General features: G+C 41.2%; 1 non-coding gene across 1 annotated transcript; it reads left to right on the top strand.

Annotated features, from left to right (window-relative positions):
• The first annotated feature begins 9,370 nt into the window (after window positions 1–9,370).
• LOC122436213 lies at window positions 9,371–9,518 on the top strand. The gene has a single exon (XR_006267968.1). It is a non-coding gene; the product is annotated as a small nucleolar RNA SNORA12 (small nucleolar RNA).
• Window positions 9,519–24,004: the final 14,486 nt, after the last annotated feature.

The following is a 24,004-nucleotide window of genomic DNA, read 5'->3' as shown; positions in this document are numbered from 1 at the left end:
AATAAAGTCTCTTGCTTGTCAGCAGATGTGTCTCCTCGGAGAATTCATTTCCAAGTGTTAGACAAGAACCCCCTTTCCTGCAACAGAAGGCCCCTCTCAGAAGCCCCTAGGCAGCTTTTTAATCACTCTGGAGCCCTTACACACACCTTGGACCAAATTGAAAACAATAAAACTTTTTTTGCAGCAGAAAAGAAAAAAAAAATGAAAGAAATCAATCTAGAAGATATCACAATCAATTGCAATATATAGACTATATTTCTAGGACCCTAATTCAAAACACTAAAAAAATTGCAATGTTTATGAAACAACATTGGTTCTTTTTACTAATTTTTATTGGAGTATACTTGCTTTACACTGTTGTGTTAGCTTCTGCTGTACAGTAAAGTAAATCAGGTATATGTATACATATATCACCTCTTTTTTGGATTTGCTTCCCATTTAGGTCAGCACAGAGCACTGAATAGAGTTTCCCGAGCTATACAGTAGATTCTCATTTGATCATTATTGAGGCTAGATGAGAAGTACATGAACAGGACAAATGGGAAGGGACTGCTTTGTCTAATTTTGCATATGTTTGAAATTTTCCATAATAAAGTATTTTTTGAAACATTAAAATTTGGTCACTGTTTATTAGTTGTCTAGCACTTTAAGTGCCTATACTAAGGCAATGTATATAAATGCACAAAGTTTGCCATCAGACTTCTAGCTTCACTGCTAAATTACAAACTGTGTGTTCTTCAGTAAATGACCTAACATCTTTCAGCCTCGGTTTCCTCACCGATAAAGTAAAGCTAATTACATCCCTGAAGGTTTTGTAGAGAATAAATATAAGTAAAGTGTGTAGCTGCGTGCCTTAGATAAACACCTTTTTTAGACCTCCTTCCTTTGTTTTTTTGTCTGCTACTTTTCAATACAGAAATGCAAGGAGCCCTTCGTGTCACCTTGACAAGTAATATTGACTCAGTCAATTGCTTTCCACATTATTCCCTGGAAAATGTAGACAGCCTGGTATGTTTGTTTCCAAGGGTTTAAAACAGCAAGTAAACTCTGGAGAGATCCAGGGAATGAGGAGCGAGAAAGAACGTATGTAGTTAACTCAGTTTTTGGTCAAGGGTGGTTTTGTCCCAAAAGGGATATTTAACAATGTCTAGTGACAAACTGTGGATAATTCTTCAAGAGATGGGAATACCAGACCACCTGACCTGCCTCTTGAGAAATCTGTATGCAGGTCAGGAAGTAACAGTTAGAACTGGACATGGAACAACAGACTGGTTCCAAATAGGAAAAGGAGTAGGTCAAGGCTGTATATTGTCACCCTGCTTATTTAACTTATATGCAGAGTACATCATGAGAAATGCTGGGCTGGAAGAAGCACAAGCTGGAATCAAGATTGCCAGGAGAAATATCAATAACCTCAGATATGAACATGACACCACCCTTATGGCAGAAAGTGAAGAAGAACTAAAGAACCTCTTGATGAAAGTGAAAGAGGAGAGTGAAAAAGTTGGCTTAAAGCTCAACATTCAGAAAACTAAGATCATGGCACCTGGTCCCCATCACTTCATGGCAAATAGATGGGGAAACAGTGGAAACAGTGACAGACTTTATTTTGGGGGGCTCCAAAATCACCACAGATGGCGATTGCAGCCGTGAAATTAAAAGATGCTTACTCCATGGAAGGAAAGTTATGACCAACCTAGACAGCATATTAAAAAACAGAGACGTTACTTTGCCAACAATTGTCCGTCTAGTCAAGGCTATGGTTTTTCCAGTGGTCATGTATGGATGTGAGAGTTGGACTATAAAGAAAGCTGAGCACCAAATAATTGATGGTTTTGAACTGTGGTATTGGAGAAGACTCCTGAGAGTCCCTTGGACTGCAAGGAGATCCAACCAGTCCATCCTAAAGGAAATCAGTCCTGAGTGTTCATTGGAAGGACTAATGTTGAAGCTGAAACTCTAATACTTTGGCCACCTGATGCAAAGAACTGACTCATTTGAAAAGACCCTGATGCTGGGAAAGATCGAAGGCGGGAGAAGGGGACGGCAGAGGGTAAGATGGTTAGATGGCATCACCGACTCAATGGACATGAGTTTGAGTAAACTCCGGGAGTTGGTAATGGACAGGGAGGCCTGGCGTGCTGCAGTCCACAGGGCTGGAAAGAGTCAGACACGACTGAGCGACTTAACTGAGAGATAGTTTTGGTTGTCACAAGCTGGGTGGAGGGGTGCTATTGGCATCTACTGGTTAGAGACCAGAGATGCTGCTAAGCATCCTACTGTATGCACAGGGTTGCTCCCCATAACAAATAATTATCTGGCCCAAGATACCAGCAGTACCAAGGCTGAGAAACCCTGGGCTAATGTGACTAAAACTCCTTGATGAAGCTTTTCCTAGATAATTAACATTGCCTGTCTTTGTTCGTCTTATCTGACGCATACAGGTTATTAAAGGCATGCTCAGGAGAAATCATTCAAGATGTGATTACTCTATCTCTGTGGCCCTAATTTGTTATTCATTTCCTTATGAGAAAAAAAATCTGAGTAGTGTTCTGATTTTATTGCCTTTGAGTTTCAAAGAGCAAACTTGAAGAATGCACTGATTACCGTCTTAATTAATAGACTGCGAAGGCAGGGCATCACTTTATTAACTAGTGGGAAGGATGTACCATCTCCCAACAACTCGGTAGTCTTTATTCCCCACTGTTATGCCACTGGGGGAAGATTGAGATGAAGAAGTTTCAGACTGCTCCCCAAACAGATATATTTCTCTTGTTAAAATGGCCCATTTCAGTGTAGATGACACCTCCCTACCAAGACATTATTAAATAGAAGCATCGCCTTTCTAAAGTCAAAATACTTGAGGTCAAGACCACAGTACCACAGGTGCTGAAGGAAAGAGGTAAATGGTGGTAACCGTATATTTAACTGGCAAGCAATAGTCAGGCTATTTCTGTGAGAGATGTTTTAGGGGGCAGTTGTTTAGTAGCTTCAGTCATGTCTGACTCTTTGCAACTGACTGTAGCCCACCAGGCTCCTCTGTCCATGGGATTTCCCAGGCAAGAATACTGGAGTGGGTTGTCATTTTCTCCTCCAGGGGATCTTTCCAACCCAGGGATCAAACCCACATCTCCTGCATTGGCAGGTAGATTCTTTACCAATACACCACCTGGGAAGCCCTTTAGGGGGCAGGGAGTGGGGTAAAAATCTTTGAGAAGAAAAAACGTCAGGGCAAATCTGGACAGGTGGTGGAATGGCTTAAGGATCTATGATGTGGTTCCTATTTCTTTATTTCTACCTCACCCCATCCCATCCATTCTCTGAAAACTGCCCCACCCCACAGCCTAGGGAATTGGGTTAGGACACCCGATTAAGAGAGACAAGCCAGGCCTATTCAGTGGTTTCTCAGATCCTCAGATTCCCTCTTTCAGGAATTAGAACTAAGAGATAGAGACTGAGTGGGTCTGGAACTGAGTTGTAGGCAGTATGTCCACAAATGACTCTTGAGGACAGGAACCAGAGTAGCTTGAGAAGCCCTCAGGGGTTATCTGTGGACATACTGCCTACAACTCAGCTCTAACCATCTATGTCTGAGACAGATGTGTCCACATCCCTACCAAGAGATGAGACTAACATGAGAAATGAAGCTGAGAGCTGTCTACAGGGAAAGGCCACTTAACAGACATTTGAGCTCCATGCCCAGGAGGGTCAAGGGATGACACTCTGTCCCAGAGACCAGTTCACAGTAAATTCCCTTTTTCAGAAATCCTGTATTTCTAGATATACCGCACTTCTAATACTTTCAGATTTAGTCTTACAACTGTTTTGTGTTATATTGAATTATTGTTTATCTAATCTTGTTAGCTAATTCTCATTTGTAACTTTTATACTTATGTCTCATTTTGTCAATTAACTTACCAACTGGACTTGGGAAGATCAGTTCCTACTCTCAGGGTCCATCCACTTTCTTACATCATCCTCAACCCACTCAGACTGGCTTCTACCACTCCACTAAAACTGAATTATGTTTCTATGTGTTTCTTAGGTGCACAGAAAGATCTTTCCAAGCAGCAGATCTTGATTAGGAGAGATTTCGTCTCCTTACCCCCAAGGGGATTTTGCAGTGTCTGTCTTGATAGTCAGAAGTTGGAGGGCGCTACTAGCATCTGATGGGTAGAAACCAGAGATGCTGCTAAACATACTACAATGCACAGGAAAATCCCACACAACAATTATCCATCCCCTAAATGTCAATAATGCCAAAGCTGAGAAACCTTCAGTTCAGTTCAGTTGCTCACTCGTGTCCAACTCTTTGTGACCCCATGGACTATAGCACACCAGGCCTCCCTGTCCATCACCAACTCCCAGAGTTTACCCAAACTCACGTCCTTTGAGTCGGTGATGCCATCCAACCATCTCATCCTCTGTCGTTCCCTTCTCCTCCCACCTTCAATCTTTCCCAGCATCAGGGTCTTTTCAAATGAGTCAGTTCTTTGCATCAGATGGCCAAAGTATTGGAGTTTCAGCATCAGTCCTTCCAATTAATATTCAGGACTGATTTTCCTTAGGGTGGATTGAGAAACCTTGCTTTAGGGCAAAGAAGTGTCTTTGAGACATAATAACACAATTCGAAGTGGGCAACAAATTTGAATAGACATTTCTCCAAAGAAGATATACAAATGGCCAATGAATGTGTTAAAAAATGCTCAACATCATTAGCCATTAGGGAAATGCAAATCAAATCCCCAAGGAGATGCCACTTCACACACACTAGAAAGGGTGTAATTTTTTTCAATGGAAAATAACAAGAATTGGTGAGTACATGGAGAAATTGGAACCCTCACACATTGATGGTGGGAATGTAAAATTGGCAGCCTCTTTGGGAAACAAAGTTTGAAAGTTCCTCAAAAAGTTAAACGTCAAGTTACCACTTAAATTACCAATTCCACTCCTAAGAGAATTGAAAATATATGTCCACAAAAAAATGTGTACGTGAATGTCATAGCAGTACGTGAATGTCACTTTAACCGAGACATGAAAACACCCATATGTCCTTAGATGATGAATGGAGAAACAAATGGTGGTATATTCATACAATGGAATATTATTTGGCCACAAAAAGAATGGAGCACCAATATACACTACAACACGAATAAATCTTGAAAACATGTGCTAAGTGAAAGAAACCAGAAACAAAAAAACACACATATTGTATGATTTCATTTATCTGTAATGTCCAGAATAGGTAAATCCATAGGACAGAAAGTAGATTCATGGTTGCCTGGTGCTGGGGGTATGCCGAGGGAATGGAGAGTGACTGCTAATAAGTACAGGGTTTCTTTTGGGGGATGACGAAAGTGTTCTAAAATTAAATTGTGTTCATGGTTACAGGACCCTGTGAATATGCTTTAAAAAATTGACTTCTATACTTTAAAATGTGAATCATATCTTTGAAAGAATGTCTCTTTCTATCTCTGGAGGGCCTACCCCAAAGTAGGTACTCATTAAATAAGGCAGTATATCTGAGACATGGAAGACAAAAAGATTTCTTTCCTGCTCTGATCACCAATATATTAACATTTTTTTTTTTGCCCAAAAAGGAACAGTAGTGGACTTCCCTGATGACCCAGTGGCGAAGAATCTGCCTGCCAGTGCAGGAGACATGGGTACTATCCCTGGTCTGGGAAGACCACATGCCCACATGCTGCAGGGCAACTGAGCCCATGCGCCTCAACTACTGAGCCTGAGCTCTGCAGCCCGGGAGCCGCAAATACTGAAGCCCGTGAGCCTAGAGCCAGTGCTCCACAACATGAGAAGCCCCCCACAATGAGAAGCCACAGCTAGAGAGCAGCCCCCTCTCACTGCAACTAGTGAAAGCCAGCACACAGCAGTGAAGATCCAGTGCAACCATAATTAAAGAAAGAAATAATTTTTAAAAAAGAGTTACCTAAATTTTCCCCCAAATCTATTTATGCCAATTGTACTTGTGATTGGAAAGATACCAGTTAATTAAATGTTATATAAACGGATAAAATGATGAGAAAAAGGTGCTTTTAAAAAAAAAGAAACTAAGTTGTTTTATAAAGAAAAGATAGTCATGGGATTTTTTTTTTAATTGTTATTAAATTAGGTGAGAACAAGACTACTGTAAAAGATAGGGACAAAATTCCCCCAAATCTAGGATTCCACATGCAGAGTGTTTTCAGAGTATCTCAACTTTTCACTTCATTTAGAATTCACCAAAAATGGAAACCAGAGACATTGCCTATATGTATGCCTGCACAGTGGTAAAGAATCTGCCTGCCAATGCAGGAGACATGGGTTTGATCCCTGGGTGGGGAGGATCCCCTGGAGCAAGAAATGGCAACCCACTCCAGTATTCTTGCCTGGAAAATTCCAAGGACAGAGGAGATTGGCAGGCTGTAGTCCATGGGGTCGCAAAGAGTTGGGCATGACTCAGCGACTAAGCATGCATGCAATGAAGAAAACATAGAGCTCTAATCAGTGGCCCAATTAAAGCATCAACAAATTAATACCATATTTATTTTAAATTTACATAAAATATTTAGTGTATATATTTATCATTTTTTAAAACAAGTCTCCATTTTAACCATTTTATTTTTTAGATAATCAACCTACTTGTCTGTACTGTATAGGGTAAGAAGTCTTCTGTGCTTCCTGGTGATTATAACTCCTACCTCGTATAATGAAGAAAACCCTACAAAACTCTTTGATTAATGCTCCATTTTCGTCTTGAATTCCATGTGTGATATTTAAGAAAATCCTTCAGTTGTCATCCTAAGGAAAAGTGTGATAGTCACATGGAAAAGCATTTATGAGGCAAATCTGTGTACAAGTCTTAGCCATCTCTCTCGAAGGTTTATCCAACTCTGCCCATCTCTGGGCAACTGAGAAAGTTGTGGAGAGTGAGTCTGCCATCTTTGCTATCTCTAAGCAGGTCCCACCTGGACTTCAGATATCACAAACCTCTAGCAACCCTAGGAGTCTGGCAGGATTTAGCATGGAGAACCTTGAAAACAGCTTCCCAGGTGGCGCTAGTGGTAAAGAACCTGCCTGCCAATGAAGGAGAAGGAAGAGACTCGGGTTTGATTCCTGGGCCCGGAAGATCCCTTGGAGGAGGAAAGGGCAACCCACTCCAGTATTCTTGCCTGGAGAATCCCATGGACAGAGGAACCTAGCAGGCTACAGTTCATAGGGTTGCAAAGAGTCAGACACCACTGAAGCAACTTAGCACTCATGCATGCCTTGTAAACAGTGATCACGTCTTTGTTGCTGTTGTTATTGATAATGTCAATCAATTTAGAGGCTGGGGTCAAGTTGAAGTTGGTTCACCCAACACTGATCTATGATTCAAAGGCTGAGGTGAAATTCACTCATTCTCCTAGATGACCTTAGATGGACAAATTGAGGACTCTCCCCGGACAAGGAGAATACAGAATAAACAACGATTTACATTTCTTTCACTCATTCAACAAACATTTACAAAGCATCTACAGTATGTCAGGAGCCAGGTATCTAAGATAAATGTGATAGCTTCTACTCTCAAAGAATATAGAGCAAAAAATATATTTGTAGGGCAAAAGAAGAAGAAGTGAAGTCGCTCAGTTGTGTCCAACTCTTTGCGACCCCATGGACTGTAGCCTACCAGGCTCTTCAGTCCATTGAATTTTTCAGGCAAGAGTACCGGAGTGGGTTGCCATTTCCTTCTCCAGGGGAGCTTCCTGACCCGGGGATCGAACCTGTCTCTCCCGCATTCCAGGCAGACGCTTTACTGTCTGAGCCACCAGGGAAGCCCAAAGTTTTTTTGTAGGGCAAAGTTTTTTTTTTTTTTTGACTGCATCATGCAGCTTGTGAGATCTTAGTTCCCTGACCAGAGATGGAACCCGTGTCCCATGCAGAGGAAGCAGAGTCCTAACCACTGGACCACCAGAGAATCCCCCTCCCTTTTTAGGGCAAACTCTTAAAAGATCGAGGTTTTTTAGTAAATATGATGGTATAGTTAAAAATTCTAATCACACTAGTTTTTGCTTTCAAAATAATTATTTAAATGCTTCTATATTTTTTGTTTCCATCTTAATGGAATGAGCCTGAAGCTGAAGCTCCAATACTTTGACCACCTGACATGAAGAGCCGACTCAGTGGAAAAGACACTCTTGCTGGGAAAGATTGGAGGTAGGAAGAGAAGGGGACGATAGAGGATGAGATGGTTGGATGACATCACCGACTCAATGGACATGAGTTTGAGCAAGCTCCAGGAGATGGTGGAGGACAGAGGAGCCTGGTGTGCTGCAGTCCATGGGGTCACAAAGAGTCGGACATGACTGAGTGACTGAACTGAACTGAACTGAAGATTTCTCAACTTTGGCATTATTGACATTTAGTGACTGAACAACAACAATGGAATGAGGAAGACAGATTTGAAACATGTTTCCTTTTTGTCCTGGGTCATCCTTTCCAATTTCTAAAATTCCTTTTTCTCTATATGGTGTGTGTGTGTGTGTGTGAGGGAGAGACAGACAGAGACAGAGACAGAGACAGACAAAGAGGTAGGGGGGTGATTTATAGTTTTTGAAAAGACGGAGAACTTAAAAAAAATGTCTTAATACCTGGGGCAAGATTGAAATAAATATGTTTTCACATTATGAAGTCTCATTGTGAGCATGGGGCAAGATTAATTTTAAGCCAGTTCTTGTATATTCTTTACTCCATGGTGTTCGAAAGCTGGCTTCAAGTCCCTCAGAAGAAAAGATAAAAAAAAAAAAAAACAACCCAGTAAGATTCCTTTTCTCCCCATAGTTTCCAGCCTAGGAAGACCAAGGGAACCCCAGGTTTCACACACCCCCAAGTCCAGCCTCTTACTCCCATCTTTTTTGTGTGCGAATTGAGCCGTTGAGGTGAGCCTGTGAGAGTGCCCAAATGCTTGACAGTCAAGGCTTGCTTTAGAGGACCGCAGTGAGTGGGACTCAACAGTTCAGGCAGAGACTTTAGTGTCTTCAAGAGATTCGGATTCAATTGTATCAGGAATGGAGCATGTGCTCCACCTGTCAACTTTCAGAGGAAGAACGATCAATCAGCACAGTAGCCTGTAGCAGTGATGACACACCTGTTAATTGGGTTTGGAGGACATGTGTCCAGTGGATCAGTCTCCCACACAGTTTGCAAAGGAGACAAAGACTGTTGAGTTAGCTGAAGGCTGTGCAAATCAATACCTGTTCCTGTAATATTAGGATTCATGTGCAGAAATTACAGAGGAATGAGAAGAAAAAGGCCTAATTGTGTTTTGGAACAAAAAGTGAAAATGTACTATCTACTTTCCCTTTAAGTAAGTGGCTTAAAAAAATGTTCAGATAGTTGTGGTGGTTTTCTTTTTGGCACTTGTGCTGGACTTTCAAATGGTTCCGACTCTGCTACAGATATTATACAGGAGCTGCCAAAGGTTTAATGGCAACGAGATCTCTTTCCAGCCTCTCCTGAATCAGAGATTGGCTCTCAAAGGTGGCAGAAGAAAATGTTCAGATAACTAAACTTCAGAAATGTGGAGAGTTCTAAATTATTTAATTTCCTTCAAATAAAGACAAAATATGGGACTTTCCTAGTGGTTCAGTGGTTGGGACTCTATATCCCCAGTGCAAGGGGCCCTGGATCCATACCTGTTTGGGGAACTAGACCCCACATGCTACAACTAAGAACCTGCATGCTGAAACTAAGATCCAGTGTGACCAAATTAAAAATAATAATAATAAAATAAATTTTTAAAAAAAGACTAAATATTCAACATGCAGTTATGTTGTTTCTATTAATTTTTCTTTCTTCTCTTATGGCCTACACACCAATCAACAGATTTTCACAGAACCCCTACTATGTGCCAGGCTCTGTGAGTGGTCCATAGGTGCAAGCCCCCTAGGAAGTCCTGGGATACAGTGCAAGGAGTAAGGACTTTGGAATTGTATCTTGAGCTAATAAAAATTTCAGGGTGAAAGTATTTTATGCTACTGACTTAAGTATTTTATGCTACTGACTTAATAATCCAGAGGAAGAGAGGAAGGTAAATAATTAGTATAAAATGACTTTACAAAGAATTTTGGAATAGCAGAAAGAACTAGGCTAACCACGTTATTTCCTACCAGGGTACTGTAGGGGATCCTGGTTTTAATGAATAAATAAAAATGATATGTAATTATTGTATCAGTTGCTTGTATCTAAGTGAGTGCTTCTGGAGTTACTTGATGATGCTTAAAAATCTTTGGTCTCTGAAGTGTATAATGTCTCCTTGACTCTTATCTATATTATTAATTTGCAGATCAAAGTTAACTTGGTGCTATGCAAATGAAAAAACTTCACAGGAAAATTTTAAATCCATATAATTTGTAACAGAATTGCAATATATTTTGAGGAAATGTGTCAATGTATCTAAAAGAGACATTATGACTTAAAGCAGCGTTATGCGATTGAATTTTCTGAAGTGATGGAATATTCTGTATCTGCAGTGTCTCAATAAGGTTGCCACTAGCTCCCTGTGACTACTGAGCACTTGAAATGTGACTAGTACAAGTGAGAAAGTAAACTTTACATTTTTGGTTAGTGGCTACCTTATTTGTTGGTGTAGGTTTAAAGAAACAGTGAAACTGGATCCCAAGAATCTGAATTCCAGCCCTCTCCTTTTTACCTTGGACAATTCATTTAACCTCTCTGAGCCTCAATTTTCACTTGAAAATGAGAATATAAATAATATCTACCTCATAGCATTTGGGGTAAGAGGTACTGAGATGATGTTCAGGTATTCTCTTACTTCCAGAATAAGTGTCAATCGAGTACTAAAGTTAAATATGTGGAAAGTGAATAACTCTTTCATATAAAGGGAGTTTCCATTCTTGGAGAGATTAAAAATGCAGTTGACCTTTGAACAATATGGGTTTGAACTGTGTGGGTCCACTTATTGTTTTCAACAGTAAATAGTATAGTAATGCACCACCTGTGGTTGGTTTCATCCTTTAGGGCAGATAAGTTATATACTCGGATTTTCAACTGCACAGAGTCGGCCTTCTAACCCTTGCATTGTTCAAGGGTCAACTGTACTACTAAATTCATAATTATCCTCACCATTCAGATACAATATGTAATGACAGTGCTTATAACTATTAACTGCAAGCAACACCATTAGCAATAGCCAGAAATGGTCATGGGTATCAATGTACAATGCCCAAAAGGGCTGGCAGTCAGAAAGTTAAATTTACAGAAACTGAGGTCAACTTCTGTATGGAAAATACATGGAGAACAGAAAAGCAGGATGAAAATGTTAATACAATCACTTTATTATTGCTATAATTAAAGATATAATTCTATTTGCTGGCCCAAAGAGGTTAAATAAACTTATTCCATTTAACTGGGAGAAGCTAAGGCACAAATGAGCACAATAGGCTAGTGGTTAGGAGATTGAATACTTTCACTGGATTTAATCAAGTGAAATAAGACATGAAAATTACTTAGGAAAGGATATGTATCTCCTCTCAAGAAAAGAGGTCAAGGTCAAGAAACAGCAGTTAGAATTGGACATGGAACAACAGACTAATTCCAAATTGGGAAAGGAGTACTTCAAGGCTGTATATCATCACCTTGCTCATATAACTTATATGCAGAGTACATCATGTGAAATGCCAGGCTGGATAAATCACAAGCTGGAATTAAGATTGCCAGGAGAAATATCAGTAACCTTAGATATGAACATGACACCACCCTTATGGCAGAAAGCGAAGAAGAACTAAAGAGCCTCTTGAGGAAAGTGAAAGAGGAGAGTGAAAAAGCTGGTTTAAAACTCAACATTCAAAAAGCAAAGTTCATGGGTCATGGCATCCAGTCCCATCCCTTCATGGCAAATAGATGGGGGAAATGATGGAAATAGTGATTGACTTTCTTTTCTTGGCCTCCAAAATCACTGCAGATGGTGACTGCAGCCATGATATTAAAAGACGTTTGCTCCTTTGAAGAAAAGCTATGACAAACCTAGACAGCATATTAAAAAGCAGAGACATTCTTTAACTGACAAAGGTCCACCTAGTCAAAGCTATGGTTTTTCTAGTAGTCATGTATGGATGTAAGAGTTGGACTATAAAGAAAGCTGAGCACCGAAGTATTGATGCTTTTGAACTGCGGTATTGGAGGAGACTCTTGAGAGTCCCTTGGACTGCAAGGAGGTCAAATCAGTCAATCCTAAAGGAAATGAGTCCTGAATATTTATTGGAAGGACTGATGCTAAAGCTGAAGCTCCAGTACTTTGGCCACCTGATTCGAAGAAATTACGTGTTGGAAAAGACCCTTGTGTTGGGAAAGACTGAAGGCAGGAGGACAAGGGGATGACAGAGGATGAGATGGTTGGATGGCATCACTGACTCGACGGACTTGAGTTTGAGCAAGCTCTGGGAGTTGGTGATGGACAGGGAAGCCTGGCGTGCTGCAGGAATCGGACACGACTGAGCAATTGAACTGAACTGAATGCCACCTATAAGAACTAAAAATGTCAGCTCTTATTACAATAATAAGTGACACTATTAGGAACTCCATGAGATTAGAAGCCTTTGGATATTTTTCAGTTCACAAGAGTTATGGGAGTACAGAGTGATGTTTGTACAGATTGAATTCTACATAACTGTACATAGAAAGATCAAATCAATTTTCCACATCAGAATCAATCAGGAACTGAATCTACTTGTTTTGATACCACTTCAAATCTATTTTTGGCATGAGGCATGAATGAGTGAATAAATGAATGAGTGACTAAAATGCCACCTGAGTCTCCCACGAACTCAATAAAATAAGCTGATGACATTCATGAGTCAACATACAAATTTCTCCAAATCTGAGGTAATATGGAGGCAATTAACACCAATTGGGAGAAATGACCTACCAGTCATGTATTTCAAGTTCCTGGTGATTATGGCCCTAGATCACTTTCGGAGGCATATGATTCTTTAACCAGTCATCCACAGCCACTCCCAAGGGCATGGGAAAGTTTTGAAGGAGTACTAGGACAGGAAAGAGCAGGGCCAGTGTCTTAAGGCCAGAGAAACCACTCTCTGAGGAGTGGCGTGAAACCAGCTTTACTGTGAAGCAGAGATTACATCATTGCTGATCCTAGTCTTTTCTTCACATTATCCAGAATCCTCCTTTTTTGTCTCACCACCTAAACTTTTGCCATCTATAACTCTTTTGGTTTATCAAGGCTCCTCTAAAATGCACATTCCGCTAGGCACACCTCCTCCCTCCAAAAATAAAACATTGTAGAAGATAGTATCACTCACATGATAGTTACACTGTAAGGAATTCTGAAATGGATATTCAAATCAAGATTTTGTGACTTTTCTACTAGGAATGTGACACGATGCATGCATGCTTAGTCGTATTCAACACTTTGTGGTCTTTTGTACTGTAGACCGCCAGGCTCCTCTGTCCATGGCATTTCCCAGGCAAGAATACTGGAGGGGGTTGCCATTTCCTTCTCCAGGGGATCTTCCTGACCCAGGGACTGAACCCTATATCTCCTGTATCTCCTGCACCACAGGCGGATTCTTTACCTGCTGAGCCATTGGGGGAATTTTTCTCATTTTATAGGATAATGAACATTTTCTTAAAATATTTCTATGGCACCCGCAGGCTCCCACAGCGTCATTCTTGGCCTTGAACTACCTACATTTTCTCACAGTGATTTGACGTTTTTAAAAAAATTTTTTTTAATTGAAGAATTTACAATGTTGTGCTAGTTTCATATGTACAGCAAAGTGATTCAGTTATATACACACACACACATACACATGTATTCTTTTTTAGATTCTTTTCCCTTATAGGTTATTACAAGACATTGAATATAGTTCCCTGTGCTATATGGTAGGTCCTTGTTGCTTATCTGTTTTACATATAGTAATCTATTTGAACTTTTTTTAGGAAGAGAATTTGTTCCTGTCATTTATCTCTGTCCAGAGTGCTTGCATCCTCAGTCAGGGGATAAAGAACCATTAGCCAGAGATTTTTTTTTTTTTTATCACCTTAAGATGGAAGGGATAATTTCTCTGTTTTACTTTCTTTTTGCTGCTCGCATGGCTGTGGGGTCCTAGTTCTCCTCCCAGGGACTGAACCCAGGCCCTTGGCAGTGAAAGCACAGAGCCTTGATCACTGGACTGCCCGGGAATTCCCAATATTTCTCTTTAGAGTGTGATTTTATTAATTATCACAGGTTTGTTATACTCACAGATACAGGACTTTACTTTTTGAACTTTGATAATCAAAGAGATACAAATCAATAGGAAAGCGGGTACCTTACCTTGCGTCCCATTTGGGGAGTGCAATTATTCCTGGTATCCTCTTCCATGGTGCCACCCTGGTGACCCACCATGTCTCCTCCCGGTCTGCTTCCGTTCTGTTTTAGAGTCCTTTCATTTTCTTTCTGTGGATTCACGGTAACAGTTGACCAAAGGTTAAGCTTAAAGATAAGCTGGAGGAGGTAGTCGTGTCCCAGAGCTTGAATTAGCGGAGATCCAAGTTGCCAGGCGCTCTTCCTTTATTTACCACCAGCTTCCTGTTGTCCTCTCAGGGCTGTTGTTCACTGACAATTGCCGTGCTCTGTGCTGGCTCAGTGATGGCCTGTTGTGTGGGGACAGGCAGGTTGTGGTGAAAAAGGCCATTGTTTCCTCCACCCTGTCCCTCCCTGGAGCTATGGCAACAAATTCCGTTGGTGAATTAACTATGTTATTGTGTGTCGGCTCAACTGATTATGCTCCTGGAATGACAAACATTTTGGCTCTTTTTTTCAGGGTAAAAAGTGGTCAAGACCTTGAAGTGTTAATCTACAACTCAGCACTTTCTTTAGGTGTGAGAATAAAGATAGAGAAAATAAATCTCTCAAAGGGACTTTGATTCTAATAAACATTTTATCTTTTTCAAGTATTCTAAACACCATTGGAAGTGAATTTGTGCATTTTAACAATGTGGAGTCTTCACAATTTGTGTTACATTCATTCCCCCTGAGATAAAAGAACAATAGTGTTCTTATGTGTGCTTGGGGCTTTCTCTGAAAAAAATATTTTAAAAACATTTGCTGCAGCAAAGTGCCATGGGAACTTTGGAGGCTGTTAACATGAGTATCATAACCCAGTTCAGAAAAACTGCTGTCCTTCTAAATTCTCCTAGGGCTTCCAGTGGTTAAGACTCTGTCCTTCCACTGCAGCGGGCGCGGGTTCAGTCCCTGATCAGGGAAACTAAGATCCCACATGCTGTGTGGCACAGCCTAAATAAATAAATTAAAATTAAAATAAATCCACCTGAGGCATGTAAAGATTTCCTATGTCCCATCCTAGCAGGAAAAGTCTTTTTTTTTTTTTAGGAAAAGTCTTAATCACTTTCGTATATATTTCATCTTCCAGATGATAAAACTTGCTCTGATCAGTAGAAGGATATTTCCAGGGTTTCCATCTGTCCATCCATCCATCCATCCTGTACTTTCTCTCATCAGGTTCAGAGCTGGTTGTTGGGGAGCTCTGTCAGTGAATTTGTGGCTGGTTTCCTAGCATGGTTGTATGGAGTGTGCTGACTCGGTGAGCTGCAATCACATTTCCAAGGATCCCATTCCCTTAGTTTTGGGTTAGAGTTGGCCCAAAGAGGAATTTGCTTAAGATTTGGAAGGCACAATCTTCCAAAGAGAGTGAAGAGAGTGGTTGGGTGTGCTGACAGAGGGGGAGGTGAAAGTGAGTCCCAGCCTGTCCTCATTCTCTTCACTCTGTGTGCAGATCTTCTTCCCAACTGCTGACACTGTTGATTAACTGCAGCCCAGGGTCCACTCTCAGAGGTGTGTGCAGCCCCACAGGGCTTCCCAAAGCTTCTCGTGGGCTTCCTCCTTCACTTTGGCAGCTAGATATGCTGGGCTTCTAGGTGGGTGCCAGGTGGGTGTCCTCTCTCATCCTCTAACCCCCTGGACCTGTGGGGAGTTCTTTGAAGCCCCAGATGCTCAGAGAAAAGGATGATCTTGGGGGAAGCAAACTGTGTCAGCTCTATCACAGAAGACACACACCTGAATTTGGGGGACAAGTGTCCTTGTGGTCCAGAAAATGTTCTATGCCAGGAGATGGACAACTGGGCCTCACCTTCAGAGCTCGTGAAATCACCCTCCTTTTGCATGAATTCCCCAGCAGCATTGTTTACCTTCTAGTACCTCACCAGTGGGCAGGGTATGCCTTGGATCATGGCCTTGGGTGCCATGTTTAAGGGGGCCCTGCTTTAGCTCTTCTCCTCCTCGGAGTCCATGTGGTCATGGAGATAGAGTACATGCCTTGGGACTCGTACTCCCCTTCTAGAACACCCTGGAGTTCTCTGCCAAAATGTCCTCAGCCTGCTTTCAAGGCATGTGCTGCATATCCCTGGGGATGGTGGGAGGGGGGCGGGAGGGTTAGTCAAGCTTTTAGCAGGAAAACGTGAACAGAATCTGGATATCTGGGCTGGCTCCACCTTGTAGTGTGGTACAGAGGAGGGGACTCTAGCTGCCACCAGTCATAGAAGCCTGGTGGGCTACAGTCCATGGGGTGGAGAAGAGTCAGACACAGTTGAGTGACTAAACACACACACACACACACACACACACACACACACACACACTGTTAGCCTATATTAAGATATATACTATATGGGCTTCCATTTATATTCCTGTCCTGACCCCACAAATATTAAAGCATGCACAGCTAGAGGTATTCTAAATTGCTGTAGAAATTAACGAATTCATTAGCATTTTCTGGTTATTTTGCTTACAGTTAATCATAGGTAGCTTGTTATGAAAAGTCTTGATCCTCTCTGAATCTATGAACAATATGCTTTTCTGAATCTAAGTAGCTAAGAGTTAGATTCCGGACTGAGGTGAAATAATTTGCTCCACCTAGTATAGTTCTAGGTATATGCTAGTAGTTGCTTTGAAAACAATTGTTAAATGAACTGAATATCTACACACAAAAATGAACCTTTATTCTTATCTCACACCATATGCAAAAATTAACCATGAAATGGATCATAGACCTGGATTTCTAGAATAAAACCTAGGACCGAATCTTTGTGACCTTGGTTTAAGCAGAGATTTCTTAGATAGGACACAAAAAGCATGAACCATAAAGGAAAAAAAAATGGATACATTCAGTTCAGTTCAGTCACTCAGTCGTGTCTGACTCTTTGTGACCCCATAGACTGCAGCACACCAGGCCTCCCCGTCCATCACCAATTCCCGGAGTTTACCCAAACTCATGTCCATTGAGTTGGTGATGCCATCCAACCATCTCATCCTCTGTCGTCCCCTTCTCCTCCCACCTTCAATCTTTCCCAGCATCAGGGGCTTTTCCAATGAGTCAGCTCTTCGCATCAGGTGGCCAAAGTATTGGAGTTTCAGCTTCAACATCAGTCCTTCCAATGAACACCCAGGACTGATCTCCTTTAGGATGGACTGGTTGGATCTCCTTGCAGTTCAAGGGACTCTCAAAAGTCTTCTCCAACACCATAGTTCAAAATCATCAATTCTTTGGTGCTCAGCTTTCTTTACAGTCCAACTCTCACTTTCATACATGACTACTGGAAAAACCATAGCTTTGACTAGATGGACCTTTGTTGGCAAAGTAATGTCTCTGCTTTTTAACAGGTTGTCTAGGTTGGTCATAACTTTCCTTCCAAGGAGCAAGCATCTTTTAATTTCATGGCTGCAATCACCATCTGCAGTGATTTTGGAGTCCCCCCAAAAATAAAGTCTGCCACTGTTTCCTCATCTATTTGCCATGAAGTGATGGGACCAGAGGCCATGATATTAGTTTTCTGAATGTTGAACTTTAAGACAACTTTTTCAGTCTCCTCTTTTTTCTTGTATACATTGAATTACATAAAAAATAAAGAACTTTTACTTCAATAAATTTTTTTGAAGTTAAAAAATAAAGGCCTTCTGATCTTTAAAATTAAGAAAACAAAAAGTCATAGACTGAGAGAAAGTATTTGCCAAGCACATATTTATAAAGGACTTTTATTTTGGATATATAAAAATTCTTGTAATTTAATAATTGGGCAAATAACTCATTTTTTAAAAAATGGGCAACAGACTTGAACAAATAATTCATCAAAGAATGTAGACAAGAGATGACCAGGTGACTTCTCATTTCTGCTTTTGCTTTTACAGTGCATGGACAATGTCACTACCATCCTTACATCAAGAAAAATGTGGATGAGTCAGTGACTTTTCTTAGACAAGAAAATTCTAAAAAAGAATTGGGAAAATGGCAAAACATCATCTCTGAAGCTGGAAACATAGGCACATATGGAGAAACACAGGTGAGAACTGCTTCAGTTCAGTTCACTTCAGTTCAGTCACTCAGTCATGTCCGACTCTGCGACCCCATGAATCACAGCACACCAGGCCTCCTTGTCCATCACCAACTCCCGAAGTTTACCCAAACTCATGTCCATCAAGTCGGTGATGCCATCCAGCCGTCTCATCCTCAGTCGTCCCCTTCTCCTCCTGCCCCCGATCCCTCCCAGGGTCTTTTCCAATGAGTCAACTCTTCGCATGAGGTGGCCAAAGTATTAGAGTTTCAACTTTAGCATCAATCCTTCCAATGAACACCCAGGACTGACTAGTCCTTAGGATGGACTAGTTGGATCTCCTTGCAGTCCAAGGGACTCTCAAGAGTCTTCTCCAACACCACAGTTCAAAAGCATCAATTCTGTGGTGCTCAGCTTTCTTTATAGTACAACTCTCACATCCATACATGACCACTGGAAAAACCACAGCCTTTAAAAAAAAAAACAACAACCATAACCTTGACTAGATGAACTTTTGTTGGCAAAGTAATGTCTCTGCTTTTTAATATGCTGTCTAGGTTAGTCATAACTTTCATTCCATGGAGTAAGCATCTTTTAATTTCATGGCTGCAATCACCATCTGCAGTGATTTTGGAGCCCCCCAAAATAAAGTCAGTCACTCTTTCTCCATCTATTTGCCATGAAATGATGGGACCAGATGCCATGATCTCAGTTTTCTGAATGTTGAGCTTTAAGCCAACTTTTTCACTCTCCTCTTTCACTTTCATCAAGAGGCTCTTTAGTTCTTCTTTGCCTTCTGCCATAAGGGTGGTGTCATCTGCATATCTGAGGTTATTGATATTTCTCCTGGCAATCTTGACTCCAGCTTGTGCTTCTTCCAGCCCAGTGTTTCTCATGATGTACTCTGCTTATGGACTTCCCTGGTGGCTCAGAGGGTAAAGTGTCTGCCTACAATGCAGGAGACCCAGGTTCGATCCCTGGGTCGGGAAGATCCCCTGGAGAAGGAAATGGCAACCCACTCCAGTACTCTTGCCTGCAAAATCCCATGGACTGAGAAGCCTGGTAGGCTACAGCCCATGGGGTCGCAAAGAGTTGGACACAACTGAGCGACTTCACTTCACTTCACTTCACTCTGCATATAAGTTAAATAAGCAGGGTGACTATATACAGCCTTGACGTACTCCTTTTCCTGTTTGGAACCAGTCTGTTGTTCCATGTCCAGGTCTAACTGTTGCTTCCTGACCTGCATACAGATTTCTCAGGAGGCAGGCCAGGTGGTCTGGTATTCTTATCTCTTGAAGAATTTTCCACAGTTTATTGTTATCCACAGAGTCAAAGGCTTTGGCATAGTCAATAAATCAGAAATCTGCTCACCTGAAACTATAATCTGGTGGGAACACTTAAATGCTAATTTTGAACAGCTGGAGGCTGAGTATGGACTAGAGTGAAATTAAGAAATTCCTAGAGTGAGGACTGCACAATTTTGTGGACTTTTTCTCTAGGAACCCCACCAGATTGTCACCTTGAGGATCTGAGAAAAATGCCCTGGGGGCTGTGGAAAGTAACCATCAGGAAATCCTTTCAGAACCTTCTCTGTCACAAAGGCCTACTCTCTAGAGGAAAGACTGTCAGAGACCAAGACTTTGTCAAAGGGCAACTCTAAAATATTATCCTAGCTTGGGGGGCTGTTCTCTCTCTTTCACCTGAGGAAAAATAAAAATAACCAGAGTCAACAAGGGAAAAGACTTGGAGGACATAGATTGCAACTGTAGCAGTTAAAGAAAGAAGTATGAGAACCACACCAAGATACCAGTAGGAGAAAAAAGAGAAAACAGGCAGAAGAAATATCTGAAGTGATAGTGGCCAAGAACTTTCGAAATAATGTATCATTACTATGACAAAAAGAAAATCACAGACCCAGGAAGGTCAGAAAACACCAAACAGGATAAATACCAAAACAAACTAAAAAACCAACACCTAGGAACATCATATTCAAACTGTAACAAGCAAACAACTCCCTTAAAAAAAAACCCAACTCCAAACCAAACAAGCAAAAAACAAAACAAAACAAAACAAAACAAAAAAAAGACAAAAAAAACCCACAAACAATCCAAAAAACCCCAAACCAACCAACCAAACAAACAAAATACAAAGGACAAGGTAAAACTCTTGAAAGAAGCCAGAGGTGGGGAGTAGACTGTGGGAAACTTTGCTTATAGAAGAATAAGGTTGAGCATTACAGTGGGTTTCTCATTGGAAACCAGAACAACAGCAAGTGTTCTGAGACCCAAATTCCAGTGTAGGGTTGGGGCTCTTTCCCATAATAACAAACAATTCCTGGACACCAGTAAGGTGTTACAAGGGACAGGAAGAGAGGACTGGGGAATACTTGCTCATAATGTAGGTGCCCTACACATAGAGCAGTATGATGTTATTTGGAGGTGGACTTACATTATTTTAAAATGTATGTTGAAAACTTTTGCGTGCATGCTAAATCACGTCAGTCGTGTCTGACTGTGACTCTGTGAACTGTAGCTCACCAGACTCCCCTGTCCATGGAATTCTCCAGGGAAGAGTACTGGAATGGGTTGCTGTGCCCTCCTCCAGGGCATCTTCCCAACCCAGGAATTGAACCCATGTCTCTTATGTCTCCTGCCTTGACAGGCAGGTTCTTTACCACTAGCGCCACCCGGGAAGCCCTATAAACCTCAGGGCAACCACTAAAACAGTTCTTTAAAAAAGAAGTATAAATGATATACCAAGACAGGAGATAAAATGGAATCATATAAAATGCTCCATTAAACCCAGAGAAGGAGGAAAAGATAGAAACAAAGAACAAAGAGAAACAAAGAACAAACATATCCAAGAGAAAACAATTGCGAATAGCCAGGAAGCACATGAAAGACACTTGTCATTAGTCATCGGGGAAGTGCAAATTAAAACTCACAATGAGATACTAATATATTATCACTAGAATGAAAATTAAAATAAAAACTGATAGTTACTGGTGAGGATGTAGAACAACTGAATCTCTCATACACTATTGATGGGAACGTGAAATAGTACAGCCACTTTAGAAAAACAGTTTCTCAAGTTTATTTTAAAATTAAATATATACTTTTTTTTTGCCTTTTCATACTGTTCATGATGTTTTCAAGGCAAGAATACTGGAGTAATCGACCATTCCTCTGCTGGGAAATACTGAGGGCAGGAGGAGAAGAGGGCAACAGAGGATGAAATGGTTGGATGGCATCACCGACTCAAGGGATATGAATTTGAGCAAACTCTGGGAGATAGTGAAGGACAGGAAAACCTGGCGTGTTGCAGTTCATGGGGTCACAAAGAGTTGGGCAGGACTTAGCAACTAAACAACAACAAAACATATACGTACCACATGACTCAGCAATTCCATTTCTAAGTCTTTGCCCAAGAGAAATGAGTCTGTCCAAAGGCCTGTACACAAAATTATAGAAGTAAGGAACAGACTAGTGGTTACCAGTGGTTAAGGATCTTTAGAGATTGAAATGTCCTGTATCTTGACTGTATCAGTGCCAATATCCTAGTTGTGATACAGTCTTGCAAGATGTTTTCAGTGGGAGACCCTGGGTAAAGGATACATGGAATTTTTCTGTATTAACTTCCCTGCATTGGCAACCAGGAATCTTAGTTACTGGACCAACAGGGAAGTCCCCCCTCCTTTTTTTTTTTTTTAATCACTCCTCTACCCTTCCTCTTTGGTAGCCAGAAGTTTGTTTTCTGCATCTGTGATTCTTTTTCTGTTTTGTGAATGAGTTCATTTGTACAATTTTTAGAGTTCACATGCAAGTCATATCATATGGTATTTGTCTTTGTCTGATTTACTTCACTTAGTATGATAATCTCTAGGTTCACCCAGGATGATCTTTTCAAGCAGATGATTATAAAACAGATTACTGCCTGGGGAAAATATTAATGATTGTTTGGCCAAGTTGTCTCACTGGCAGAAATTATTCAGTAAGAGTTAAGGACAAAGGGAAATGAAACATAAGTTATCTCTAAAAAAATTATTCAGTAAGAGTTAAGGACAAAGGGAAATGAAACATAAGTCATCTCTACTGTGGGAGGAACAGAGAAGGTGAAACTAAGCAGGACCCTGTGGGGTTCCTGGGCACAAAAGTCTTTCTGTGTCCCCCATTTCTAAATTACAAGGAAATAGTCTTGATTCAGCCTCCACGACCTTCCCTTGGTTCCAACGGGCAGATTCAAACAGTTGCTTATTAGGGAAGGGAGGGAATGTGGAGACCAAGGAGGAGCCAAGAAACAATGGTGCAGCCTTGGGGCAAGATCTTGGTGGTCCTGTTGGATGTTCAGTTCTCCAAACAGGGATTGAACCTGCACCTCCTGCAGTGGAAGGGCAGTGTCTTAACCAATAGACTGACAGGGAAGTCCCAGACTTGGTTCCTACTGATGATAGATGCTTAACAATGGGGGTGGTTTCACATTGTTTCTAATAAATCTAGTGTTGGCCTTGCCTAAGAGTCTTTTAGGTAACCCAGATACCATTCAGTTCATAGGAAGTCACAGCACTAAATGTTGTAAGATACTAAAGAGTGAAAATCTTGTGAATAGATGGAAAATCAGCCTTCCTTTCTCACAGAAAGAGGTTTGTCCAGGTATGTTGTTGCTGTTGGTAGTTGCTAAGTCATGTCTAACTCTTTGCAGCCCAATGGACTGTAGCCAGTCAGCTTCATCTGCCCATGGGATCTCCCAGGCAAGAATACTGGAGTGGGTTGCCATTTCCTTCTCCAAGGATCTTCCCAACCCATGGATTGAACCCACATCTCCTGCATTGGCAGATGGATTCTTTACCACCGAGCCACAGGGGAAACCCATGTCCAGGCATATGTGACCACATGTTGTTCAACCAGATATTTACGTCTGGGTTAGCCATCCTGCTTGTGACTCTAAATGATTTAGCAACACCTTGTCTAGCCCACTTATTCTCAACTTTGGCTTCACATTGGAATCCCATCTTCGGAAATTCTGATTTAATAGGTCCAGGGGGCATTGGAACTTTGAATAACTGCTCAGATGATTCTAATTTGCGACCAAGTTGAGAACCACTGCTCTAAGCTTTATAGAATACTGTGCATGCTAAGTTGCTTCAGCCTTGTCCGACTCTTTGAGACCACATGGACTGTAGCCTGCCAGACTCCTCTGTCCGTGGGATTCTTCAGGCAAGCATACTGGAGTGGGTTGCCATGCCTTCCTCCAGGGTTATAGAATACTGGCCATATGTAAATTAAGAAACCCTCATGCTGCCATCCTCTGCTAAAATTCACTATTGACTGACTATACCATCAATTTTCTAACTCATAATTCTTTCTTAATTGCTCCAATACCTGTAATCATTCCCAGAAGAATTCTGGTTTCCCATTCCCAAGTTTTAGTTCATGCTACTGGTTTAAAAGATTTTGAAGCATTAGTACAGCTATTTGTCTTTGGGGGCAGGTTTTATTCACATTGATGTTGCATGTTTATGCTATGAGCCAGGGCTCAATTATTACAAACGTTTCGTCCATTGGGCAATAATTTACGTTGAATCACTTGAGGGCATGGCTCTAACTTGGTTCTCTGGGGGTGTAGGGGAAGTGGAACCAAGAGCATTGTGCATAGTGGG

The sequence above is a fragment of the Cervus canadensis genome, chromosome X (genome assembly GCF_019320065.1).
Source record: "Cervus canadensis isolate Bull #8, Minnesota chromosome X, ASM1932006v1, whole genome shotgun sequence".
In the NCBI taxonomy this organism is placed as follows: domain Eukaryota; kingdom Metazoa; phylum Chordata; class Mammalia; order Artiodactyla; family Cervidae; genus Cervus; species Cervus canadensis.
Note: the sequence above shows the minus strand (reverse complement) of the source record. Positions and strands in the feature narration are given on the sequence as shown.